The sequence below is a fragment of the Drosophila miranda genome (assembly GCF_003369915.1).
Source record: "Drosophila miranda strain MSH22 chromosome Y unlocalized genomic scaffold, D.miranda_PacBio2.1 Contig_Y2_pilon, whole genome shotgun sequence".
Taxonomy (NCBI): Eukaryota; Metazoa; Arthropoda; class Insecta; order Diptera; family Drosophilidae; genus Drosophila; species Drosophila miranda.
The window spans coordinates 4884529-4897240 of NW_022881614.1; the positions used below are offsets into that span (position 1 = coordinate 4884529).

At 46.0% G+C, this 12712-nt stretch overlaps 1 protein-coding gene and 4 non-coding genes across 6 annotated transcripts in view; 3 read left to right on the forward strand and 2 right to left on the reverse strand.

Moving 5' to 3' along the window:
* LOC117192423 (ecdysone receptor-like) overlaps positions 1 to 12712 on the forward strand; it is a 107269-nt gene that overhangs the window by 33586 nt on the left and 60971 nt on the right. The gene's annotated exons all lie outside the window — the stretch shown is intronic.
* Positions 7428 to 7501, reverse strand: Trnan-guu. Its single transcript has one exon. It is a non-coding gene; the product is annotated as a tRNA-Asn (tRNA).
* On the forward strand, positions 7685 to 7758 carry Trnat-ggu. Its single transcript has one exon. It is a non-coding gene; the product is annotated as a tRNA-Thr (tRNA).
* On the forward strand, positions 8263 to 8336 carry Trnan-guu. The gene has a single exon. It is a non-coding gene; the product is annotated as a tRNA-Asn (tRNA).
* Positions 8914 to 8986, reverse strand: Trnar-acg. The gene has a single exon. It is a non-coding gene; the product is annotated as a tRNA-Arg (tRNA).

Here is a 12712-nt window from a genome sequence, read left to right on the forward strand (position 1 = left end):
TGAGCATCACCAAGTGACGGTCCACCCCCAGGTCAGTCAGGGCTTCTGTAATGGCGCCCGGTACAACGTTGTTGAAAGCTCCCTCAATATCGAGAAAGGCTATGAGTGAGTACTCTTTGTGATGCAGAGATTTCTCTACCGCTGAAATCACTTCATGAAGAGCCGTTTCCGTGGATTTTCCTTTCCGGTAGGCATGCTGTGCGCCTGACAGCAACTGAGGGTGTATAGTTGTCCTCAGTTGCAGCCCGACGAGTCTCTCAAGGGTTTTGAGGAGGAAGGACGATAGGCTGATTGGTCTAAAGTCTTTTGCAGCTGAGTGCGAGGCTTTCCCAGCTTTGGGAATGAAGACTATCTTTGCCTTAAGCCATGTTCGCGGGATTGTACCCACAGCCAGTATCTTCCTGAAGATACCTTGTAGCCAGTTGATGGCCGTATCCCCGGCCTTCTGAAGTTGGGCCGGGATTACCTGGTCTGGGCCTGGCGATTTGAACGGGTTAAAGCTGTTTATTGCCCAGCTTATGTTACGTTTTGTGAGGATGTGATCCATCGAGGTTACCGGTCCCTCTCCTGGAAGATGTGCCGTCTCGATGGTTGTGCACCCTGGAAAATGTGTGTCTAGTAGAATCTGCAGGGACTCCTCACTGGAGTTAGTCCACGTGCCGTCATTCCTTTTAAGATACCCTACCGAGGGGTTAGTTTTTGAGAGAATCTTGCGAAGCCTTGCGGCCTCTGACGTTTCCTCAATTTCCGAGCAAAATTTTTGCCAAGAGGCCCTTTTTGCTTTCCTTGTTTCCTTTTTATAAAGTGACAGACTGATTTTGTAGTCTGCCCAGTGGCTCTCCCCGTTCGCGCTTTTGGCCCTGTTGAAGAGGGTCCTGCAGCTTTTACGTAGGATGTCTATTTATTTTGAACACCAGGGGGGTTTCTTTTTCCCCCTAGGTTTGCTAGAGGGGCACGCTGCCGCGAAGGCTTTGTTGCATGCCTCTGTGAACCTGTTCACTAGGCGATCTAGGTCGTCTTTTGTGTCAGGGCATGATGGTTCTTTGGAGGGGAGTAAGTCCTCCAGGGCTGAGCTATATTTTTCCCAGTTGGCTTTCCTGGGATTAATATAGTCCTTAGGTTTCGGACACTCGAGGGATTGTGTTGTCTCGATGTATCTGTGGTCAGAGAAAAAGTGGTCATCAAGGACTTGCCAACTCTTGACTATGTCTAACAGGTTGGAAGACACTAGGGTGATGTCAATAACCTCCTGTCGATTTTTAATTCTAAAAGTGGGGTCGTTGCCCCGATTACAAATAAATAGATTTGAGTTGAGTATGAAGCTGAAAAGTGACTCACCCCTTACATTTGTGTTTGAGCTCCCCCATTGAGTGTGGTGAGCGTTGGCATCGCAACCTATTAATAGGTCTATGTCCGACCTCTCGCTGTCGCTGGCTAGTTTTCGAACCAGGTCGTTGGGAGGATCGTTTCCCTCATGGGCCATGTAGGACGACATCAGCCTTAGATGTGTCCCTTTCAGCTCTAGGCTTGCCGCTGTGTTGTCGCTATCGCTATAGTTATGGAGCAGAAAGATATTAAGGTGCTTTCTGGCGAGAATGCAGGTGCGGGTTTTACCTTCATGTTGAGCTACAATTATCTTGTACTCCTTCGACCCTAGTCCACAAACCTTGTCTCCCACTATCCAAGGTTCCTGGATCAGAGCTACGTCTGCTCCGCTCTCTTCGAGGTGGAGTATAAGAGCAGCGGATGCTGCTTTACAGTGGTGGAGATTGATCTGAAGGAGCCTCAAGGACATCCTTAGTGTTCTCCACCACTGTAATGTCGGCATCCGGATCGTCCTCGACTTCCTCGTGGCAACACATCGCCTCGAAGTCGCATCTCAGCGTGCCATCGGTGGAGTAGCCCTCTGGGTCTATCTCTGTGTGATCGTCGGGTGCTTCGATCTCGGAGGCAGCGTCCTGCTCAACTGGCTTGTCGACAGGACGTGCCTCGGCCGCCGCATCCGACTTGTAGACCTTTACGGTCACAGAGCTGAACCCAAAATTGAGCTCGCCTTTGGCAGCCTCAATCGGGGCCAGCGACTCTTTGTTGAGGACGACCACCGCCTGGTTTGTGGGGCCCTGTGTCGTCTCAACTTTGACCACCTTCCAATCTGCTGTTGGGAGGTGGGGGTTGCATCTTTGCAACATTTTTAGGATGCGCTCCGGCTCCTTCATGGAGGCGGGCACCCAGACTCTCGCCCTTGGTCTACTGGGCACTTCGCTCCAGTCTACAGCGACGAGCTTCGCCCCTGGGTAGACTTCCCCGACTTGCGCTACCGCTGCTTTGTACAGCTGTACGGAGCGCTCGTCTTCACAGGCTACGATTTTTATGCAGCCCTGGTACCAGCCCATGTCTTTGCAGACGGTGGTGGTGGGGGGGGGGGGGGGGGGGGGGGTCCAGGCTGCTTTTCCAGCAGCTCGAAGCAGCGGTCGGCCAGTCCGCGCTGCCTTTGTCCAGGACGCCAATCAGCGTCCTTTCTCTGGAAATCTGCGCGAATGATGTGTTAGGCAGCACTCTGGAGCGCTTCGGTGTCGGCCCCGGAGTCTCTTGTGAGCGCTGCCTTTTTGGCTGAGGGGCTTCCTTCTTCGGTGCTTCCTTGCCAAAGTTCGGCAGCACCTTCGAGGCCCACTCAACCTTCTTTATCCATTTGTCCGTCGGGCTGGACATCTGGCTTGCGTTCTGCCGACGGAGTATATTGCCAGCACTCCTTCTATCGGCATATGTAAAAGATTTGGCTTGGACACTAGTAGATGGTGATTCATCAACCGCCACTTTACCAGCAGGCAGAGCAGCCGCAGGATTGCATAGCCACTCTGCCAAGGTATCGATTTTGGGAGCCAATTCACCACCCACCCCGACACCGGGATGGGACCCCTTTGGGCTCTCCCTAGCATCTTCCGCCGCGCAGGTTTTCCCTGCTGATTTGCGGGTCGGGCCAGGCCTTTGGGCCGCTGCCTTCCCCTGTTTGGGATTGCTCCCTGTTGGCATTTGGGGAGTGCCAGACTCATTTTTTTTGTTTTTAAATTCTTCCATTCTTTTCCCACGAGCTGCAGAGAAGGGGTACGGTCCGTCCGGGCAGAGATCCACGTTGCCCGGATAAGGCATACTTAGAACAGGGGGCTGCCAAGTCCCTGAGCTCTCCGTTAACGACTGGGCTAGTTTTATATACCGGGCCCCAGCCAGGCTGACTCTCGGCACGGGTCGAATAACACTCCGGCCCGGTGTGAGCTGAATGTGGGGGGTTGGGATGTGGGTAGGTAGTGTGTAGGGATAGGGGAGTGTGTGAGCTACTTATACGAGGCGGCACCACAAGCGCATTGTCAGTGTTGCTACTTCGCGAACACCCGCTGGCTGTCCGGGGCTGCTTATTTTCGGTACTCTCCCTAGGGATGTCCGATTATTCGCAGCTGCCCTACCTATATGACCTGTATATAGGTAGGTCGTTCGCTATCCGCAACCTGCGACCCGTCCGGTGGCCTCAGCTAGGCCCCCTTTGAGCCACCTCACGAGCTCATCAGACCAGATTCCGACCCCATAAAGTATATATATTCTTGATCAGCATCAATAGCCAAATCGATTGAGCCCTGTCTGTCTGTCCGTCTGTCCGTCTGTCCGTCCGTCCGTCCGTCCGTCCGTCTGTCCGTCCCCTTCAGCGCCTAGTGCTCAAAGACTATAAGAGCTAGAGCAACGATGTTTTGGATCCAGATTTCTGTGATATGTCACTGCTACAAAAATATTTCAAAACTTTGCCCGGCCCACTTCCGCCCCCACAAAGGGCGAAAATCTGTGGCATCCCCATTTTTAAAGATACGATAAAACCAAAAACGCAAAATCGTAGAGGATGACTATATGTTCTAGAGTGTAAAATCTCAACCAGATCGTATAATTATTATAGCCAGAATCAAGAAAACAATTTCATTCTTTCTCGCTCTGTCTCTCTCTAACACACAGGTTTCATGGTCTGTTTTGCCAATTGCAAAATATGAGTTCAAGGATCTCAGAACCTATAAGAGCCATAGCAAACAAATTTGGTATCCACACTCCTGTGATATCGGACCTTGACCGTTTCGTGTCCAAATTTCACCACACCCCCTTCCGCCACCGCAAAGGACGAAAATCTGGGGCATCCACAAATCGCAGAGACTATTAAGGCTAGAGTAACCAAACTTGGTATCCGCACTTCTGTTAGATCTCACTATAAAACGTAAATCTCAGAATTTTGCCTCACCCCCTTCCGCCACCACAAAGGACGAAAATCTGTTGCATCCACAATATTGCACATTCGAGAAAACTAAAAACGCAGAATCATAGATAATGACTATATCTATCAGATTGCTGAATCTGGATCAGATCGGATCATTTTTGTAGCCAAAAGCAAGATATCAATTTGCAGTGGCTACGCAGCGCCCGACGTCAAGCTCAGACTGATTTTCTGTCTCTCTCGCACGCACTCTTTGTCGTGTCGTTTAATATTAGCGGCGTCTGCCGGAGGAGAGCCATACTGACTAAGTATCGGGTATAAATGTAGAGTTGCGGTGTCCGCAGCAACTCACAACGTTCCCCCTCGTTATACCCGATACTCAAAATGAGTATTGGGGTATATTAGATTTGTGGTAAAAGTGGATGTGTGTAACGTCCAGAAGGAATCGTTTCCGACCCCATAAAGTATATATATTCTTGATCAGCATCAATAGCCGAGTCGATTGAGCCATGTCTGTCTGTCCGTCTGTCCGTCCGTCCGCCCGTCTGTCCGTCCCCTTCAGCGCCTAGTGCTCAAAGCCTATAAGAGCTAGAGCAACGATGTTTTGGATCCAGACTTCTGTGATATGTCACTGCTACAAAAATATTTCAAAACTTCGCCCCGCCCACTTCCGCCCCCACAAAAGACGAAAATCAGTGGCATCCACATTTTTAAAGATACGATAAAACTAAAAACGCAGAATCGTAGAGGATGACTATATGTTCTAGAGTGTTAAATCTCAACCAGATCGTATAATTATTATAGCCAGAATCAAGAAAACAATTTCATTCTTTCTCGCTCTGTCTCTCTCTAACACACAAGTTTCATGGTCGGCTTTGCCAATTGCAAAATATGAGTTCAAGGATCTCAGAACCTATAAGAGCCGGAGCAACCAAATTTGGTATCCACACTCCTGTGATATCGGACCTTGACCGTTTCGTGTCAAAATTTCGCCACACCCCCTTCCGCCCCCGCAAAGGACGAAAATCTGGGGCATCCACAAATCTCAGAGACTGTTAAGGCTAGAGTAACCAAATTTGGTATCCGCACTTCTGTTAGATCTCACTATAAAACGTATATCTCAGAATTTCGCCCCACCCCCTTCCGCCCCCACAAAGGACGAAAATCTGTTGCATCCCCAATATTGCAGATTCGAGAAAACTAAAAACGCAGAATCATAGATAATGACCATATCTATCAGACTGCTGAATCTGGATCAGATCGGATCATTTTTATACCCAAAAGGAAGAAATCAATTTGCACTGGCTACGCAGCGCCCGACGTCACGCTCAGACTGATTTTCTGTCTCTCTCGTACGCACTCTTTGTCGTGTCGTTTAATATTACCGGCGTCTGCCGCAGGAGAGCCATACTGACTAAGTATCGGGTATAACTGTAGAGTTGCGGTGTCCGCAGCAACTCACAACGTTCCCCCTCGTTTATTATTGCTTTTGTGATGTGATGCCGTATGAGGCTCTAACTGGGAGACGTGGTGTAGACTCAGTTCCGTGAGATTTCAGAAAACTAGCTGTGAAAAGTATACATACATATGTACAAGTTCCCCTTCTCATTCCACATGCATTTTCAGGGGTTGTAACACAACTCATCATCCCATCTGCCGATTCTGTTGATTCCAATTCATTTGCCATTTCCTCCTTCAGCGCGAATCGTGACGTAACGCTTTACATAAATGCAGTTGGATCGCCTCCAGTCCAGTCCATTGCACTGCATAAATTTGCAGCGGACTGACCCAGCGCGCAAAATGTGTTATTATACAAACTGGATCCAGTCTACAACTGGAATCGCAGTCAGAAGAGTGGTTTTTTTTTTTTTTTATTTCATTTTATTAGAAATCAGCTTTACTTAAACTATGATCTAATATTAGTGATATTTACATTGGCTTACTACATATTATAAGAGTTTAATGATTAGGTTTATATATACATTTTAATGATGTGTTATTCAGAAAATTTTTCTATTTTTATACCCGATACTCAAAAAGAGTATTGGGGTATATTAGATTTGTGGTAAAAGTGGATGTGTGTAACGTCCAGAAGGAATCGTTTCCGACCCCATAAAGTATATATATTCTTGATCAGCATCAATAGCCGAGTCGATTGAGCCCTGTCCGTCCGTCCCCTTCAGCGCCTAGTGCTCAAAGACTATAAGAGCTAGAGCAACGATGTTTTGGATCCAGACTTCTGTGATATGTCACTGCTACAAAAATATTTCAAAACTTCGCCCCGCCCACTTCCGCCCCCACAAAGGACGAAAATCTGTTGCAACCACAATATTGCACATTCGAGAAAACTAAAAACGCAGAATCATAGATAATGACCATATCTATCAGATTGCTGAATCTGGATCAGATCAGATCATTTTTATAGCCAATAGGAACAAATCAATTTGCAGTGGCTACGCAGCGCCCGACGTCACGCTCAGACTGATTTTCTGTCTCTGTCGCACGCACTCTTTGTCGTGTGGTTCAATATTAGCGGCGTCTGCCGCAGGAGAGCCATACTGACTTAGTATTGGGTATATCTGTTGAGTTGCGGTGTCCGCAGCAACTCACAACGTTCCACCTCGTTTATGTTCGATGGGTGGAGACGTTTGAGGCTGCGTGGGATTTGGGGGTGCAGTAATCCTCTAGCTGTTTCATTTGGATGGTTAATGAGCCTATCGTTGTATCGACTGCTATGATGGTTTATTTGATCTCCAATTTTTGGGATGAGGAGATCTCTTTCCAGCATTGTGGTCCGAACAAACCACGGGGCACCTGCCATCGCCCTTAGAGCCTTCGCTTGCATGACTCTGATTTTATTCAGATGCGTCTTCGCTGCACATCCCCAGACTTGAATGGCATATGTCCATATAGGGGAAGCTTACTTTTTGAGTTCATGAGCCAGTGCAACTTTTTGAGTTTGTTTTGACATTTGATGACTGTAGCTCTGATATGCGGTCAGAAGAGTGGTAAAAGAGAGGATGTTGCAAAACATGCATGCATCGAGCTGCTCTGCGGGTTTCGTGAATGTGACCTTGGATTGATATCAGTTTGAGCGCGATCCGATCCCACCTTCGGTTTCTTTATACAGAGCTTCATTAAAAGTATGGAAATAAAAAAGAGTATAAGTGGAAAAAAGTTGTGCCGCCCCCGGGTGGACTCGAACCACCAACCTTTCGGTTAACAGCCGAACGCGCTAACCAATTGCGCTACGGAGGCTTATGCCACTTTCACTTCAAATGGCGATTAAAAGAGAATCTGCTGCGTATAATTCTGGAATCTTGCAAAAACAGGATGCATTCGTTATCTAATCGGGGTTGCAGTTTTATATGATGAATCAGTGTACAAATTCTAGGGTAAACTCTTCCCCCGAAGTAGCTATAATTTTTCGCTGCTTCTATAGCCTCCGTGGCGCAATGGGTTAGCGCGTTCGGCTGGTAACCGAAAGGTTGGTGGTTCGAGTCCAACCGGGGGCGGCTATAATTTTTTTGTATATCTTACAAAAGATTTTCTTATATTTCTTGTTATTTACATTTTAAATAGTTTATTTCACACGGTAAACTAAATTATCATATTCCCAATTAACATATAACTGCGTTATATTTCTAGGATTTTTGATCTTGTGAAAAATTAGTAAAAAAAAACTTAATGCAAATCTCACTATATCTTTCATTAGCTCTTTTATATTTGTTGGTTTTTTTAATCGTGTGAAAAATGAGAAAAGAGAATACAAAAAAGTTGTTCCGCCCCCTGGTGGTCTCGAACCACCAACCTTTCGGTTAACAGACGAACGCGCTAACCAATTGCGCCACGGAGGCCTCTGAAACATCGTAAAATTCTAGTAAACTTATAAAGAAAGCTAACTACAAAGAATAATTTGAATAGAATTGGGTAAGTCCCATAGCTGCCTTTCTTTCGAAAGTAGTTAATGTCCGGAGAGAATTTCTATCTTAAAGCTTGAATTTTGATCTATTTCCATGGCCTCCGTGGCGCAATTGGTTAGCGCGTTCGGCTGTTAACCGAAAGGTTGGTGGTTCGAGTCCACCTGGTGGCGGCCAAATCTCTTTTTGTTGTACCGTTCTAAATAAAATAATCTCTACGGGATCACTAGAAGAAAGATGTAACGTTACTTCAATGATAATATTGATAATGACAATATTTTGTGATTAAAAAGAAAAGACAAAAATTATGCAAAAAACGTCGATCCTGCCAGGAGTCGAACCTGGAATCTTCTGATCCGTAGATCCGGTTCGAGTCCACCCGGTGGCGGCCAAATCTCTTTTTGTTGTACCGTTCTAAATAAAATAATCTCTACGGGATCACTAGAAGAAAGATTTAACGTTACTTCAATGATAATATTGATAATGACAATATTTTGTGATTAAAAAGAAAAGACAAAAATTATGCAAAAAACGTCGATCCTGCCAGGAGTCGAACCTGGAATCTTCTGATCCGTAGATCCGGTTCGAGTCCACCCGGTGGCGGCCAAATCTCTTTTTGTTGTACCGTTCTAAATAAAATAATCTCTACGGGATCACTAGAAGAAAGATTTAACGTTACTTCAATGATAATATTGATAATGACAATAATTTGTGATTAAAAAGAAAAGACAAAAATTATGCAAAAAACGTCGATCCTGCCAGGAGTCGAACCTGGAATCTTCTGATCCGTAGTCAGACGCGTTATCCATTGCGCCACAGGACCGGTTGAGAACGGTTGGAATGGTTACACATACAAGCCGCTGGCTGATTAGAAATTGTTTAACATTGTTTGTGTTTTATGTTTAGATGTTTATTATACACGATATTCAAAATGAGTATTGGGGTATATTAGATTTGTGGTAAAAGTGGATGTGTGTAACGTCCAGAAGGAATCGTTTCCGACCCTATAAAGTATATATATTCTTGATCAGCATCAATAGCCCAGTCGATTGAGCCCTGTCTGTCTGTCCGTCTGTCCGTCTGTCCGTCTGTCCGTCCGTCCGTCTGTCCGTCAACTTCAGCGCCTAGTGCTCAAAGACTATAAGAGCTAGAGCAACGATGTTTTGGATCCAGACTTCTGTGATATGTCACTGCTACAAAAATATTTCAAAACTTCGCCCCGCCCACTTCCGCCCCCGCAAAGGACGAAAATCTGGGGCATCCACAAATCTCAGAGACTATTAAGGCTAGAGTAACCAAATTCGGTATCCGCACTTCTGTTAGATCTCACTATAAAACGTATATCTCAGAATTTCGCCCCACCCCCTTCCGCCCCCACAAAGGACGAAAATCTGTTGCATCCACAATATTGCACATTCGAGAAAACTAAAAACGCAGAATCATAGATAACGACCATATCTATCAGATTGCTGAATCTGGATCAGATCAGATAATTTTTATAGCCAAAAGCAAGAAATCAGCGCCCGACGTCACGCTCAGACTGATTTTCTGTCCCTCTCGCACGCACTCTTTGTCGTGTCGTTTAATATTAGCGGCGTCTGCCGGAGGAGAGCCATACTGACTAAGTATCGGGTATAAATGTAGAGTTGCGGTCTCCGCAGCAACTCACAACGTTCCCCCTCGTTTTCATTGAGTACGAGAGACCCCGACCCCGCTGTCATCGGCCTACTCTTTCGACCACTGCTGTGCTTGAGCTTGTTGACGATCTGATCTGTCGAGGCTCTGCATAGTTGTAAGACTCTTATAATTTATGCATTGGGCATTCGTATATTTCTGACGTCATTGGCACAAGTATCACATCATAAACTCGTTTTGCCCAAAGAAGAATAAGATAATTTAATGATTTTTGCTGCTTATATGGAGCTTCATTAAAGTTTGCTATTATTTAAGGTTAAGCTCTGTACGTACCGTACTGAAATGTTAAATATTTTCTAGACGGAAACAGCCATGATAGACAGCGGAGGCCCGGTCGCCATGTTCGTTTCCGCTGCATTCCCTGCCAACTCTCACCTCACTTCGACATTACAACTTTTTTTCCTCGTTTTAAGAGTACTCTGGGGAATAGTCCACGTCCTGCAGCTGTTGGTTCTCATGGGGCGGATTTCAACTTTAAATTCTACATTTATTTTGAACAAACTTTTCGTTCCGTTTCTATTCCCATCACGCACCTGAGGCCATCACAGACCACTGCCTGTTGGCGAGAATGGTTTTAGGCCAAAGAGTATTCAGAATTTTCCATGGTCGGGCCACTCCTGTGCTTTCTCCCTCCCCTTCGACTTCAATGGCGTGACATCATATTGGGGGTTTTGCACTCCCTTAGCCATGTCTGGGTCATTCTTAGGCTCTTGTCTGGCCAGGGGCTGGAACTGACTACAAAATGCAGGCCATAAAACATGGGGGGGAAAAAAACTTAAATAGCTAAGAAACTTTTCTGTAAACCTGGATAACACAGGGATTGCCAAAAAGTTGAAAACGAAATTCGCGGCAGTCTTGTGCAGCGGCACAAGTGAAATTTATTGATTTTCTGCAACATTTTCAATTCCATTTAACGGCTTGTCGAGACTGAAACTGAGACTGGAGGGGCCACGTCCTTGCCTCAGGCGTCGCCATGATGGCTGGCAGGTGGTAGACCTTGCCCCCCGCTGCCCGTTTGGTTAGGGGTGGTGGGGTCAGGTCAACTGCTTGCACCCTATCCTCATCAAAAAATACACGTTTAGTAAGGGAATGGAATTCAATGTCCGGGGAATTGTCTGGCAGCATGCATAAAACATGAGGAAATGTCTGCCGCTTAAAATGTCAATAAACGAAGGAGGTGGTCGTCTGAAGGACCCGTGTCGATGAGGTTTGATTGGGGATTGTTTCTGTGGCTGTGGTTAAGAGTTTATATCGTATTACATATTCATATTCATTAACTAAAGCTTCGCTGTGGGTAATCCTCATTACAGTAATAAATGAAGAATTTTTTTTTAATTTCTCTTATCCTATGAATTTCTTCTAAACATAAACTAAACCATACATAATCCAATTTGAACATTCCGAAACTACTCGTCTTATCGATCTATACCATAACAAATTTCCCCCTCCCCATCCATGCTCTGCCAACCAGACCTCATCTGCGATCCCATCTAATAGCCAAAGTTGACCTACCTACACATGCCATTTCACAGGTGGAAATGTCATGCATGCGTTACATTGTAGCCTCACACACAACCCCTCCCTCCCTTCCCGCAGTGCAAGCTTTCCCTTTTCCACTGTCTTCTTCCCCTCGTCATCACATGATGTATCCGTTGCAATTGCTCAATTGTACAACGCCCTAAAACAAGACCGAAAAAAAACTATTTAAAAAAGGAAAAGAAGAATAACGACAGCGTCGAAACGAGAGTGAATGCACTGCTCTGCCGCTTCTCTGCCACCGCCAAAAATAAGCAGGCACCGAGAAATAGGCCGCCGCCGCTCTGCTCTCTCCTACTCTTCTTGTAATGGTTTTAGCTGCACGGGTAGTTGGCGCTCTCCTCCGACAAGGCGCAGGCTCTCCAGGCCCCTGACAAAGTTCCCTTTCGGTGTCGCTGTCGCTGCTGCAGTTTCAGTTGGCGCAGCAGTCACAGTCGCCGCCAAGTGCAAAAGCAAGTATCGGGGAGTATGGCCGCGCCGGTATTTACGTCATCGCCAAAGGCATGCAATTGTGCACTCTCTCTGCTCGGCACTGCTCTCTCAGAGATGGGCCACTGTGGTTACCCGTGCCGATATCTAGGTCAATCCTTTCATTTTGTAGTGGGTGCTAATCAACATCGCATGTTAAATGTTAACACTCAATAATTTATTGAAGATAATAGGCTGCCATCTATAATCCAACTAATCTCCATTGTCTGATCTACGTGCTAAGTGCACCTCGTTTCGTGATTCATCGCTACATTTGCCCATCTCTAGTGCATATGGGTATCAGGAATAATTGGGCGCTCATCTGTATGGGAGTGTTTGAGTGAGTCTGTTTTGGGTGAGTGGAGGGTGGTGTAGGGATTTCGTTGCAACAGCAATTTTCGCTATGGCTCGCTGCGCTTTGCCGTTTTCGCTCTCCCCCATTCCATACTCTCTCACGCTCGCTCTCGTCTCGCCGACAGCCTCGTAAAGAGCGCTGTAAAAGCTGTAAAGTTGCATGCGCCGCCGTCGCTGCCGTTGCCGCTTACATTCACATTTGCATACCTATGCGTCTCCCGCTCTATCTCTCTCCGTGTGGTGTGCGTTGTTTGGCTGTGTCTGTTTGTTGGCGACTGTAAAATTATTCTTTTTATACCCGATACTCAAAATGAGTATTGGGGTATATTATTCTTTTTATACCCGATACTCAAAATGAGTATTGGGGTGAAATTAAAAAATGTGCAATAGTCCAAATACACAGAAATCATAATAGCAGTTTTCTTAAATTTTGTCGTTCTTAACTTACACAAGTTAATTATAAATAAAAACATTGCGTATGGCCTCTTCGACTTCT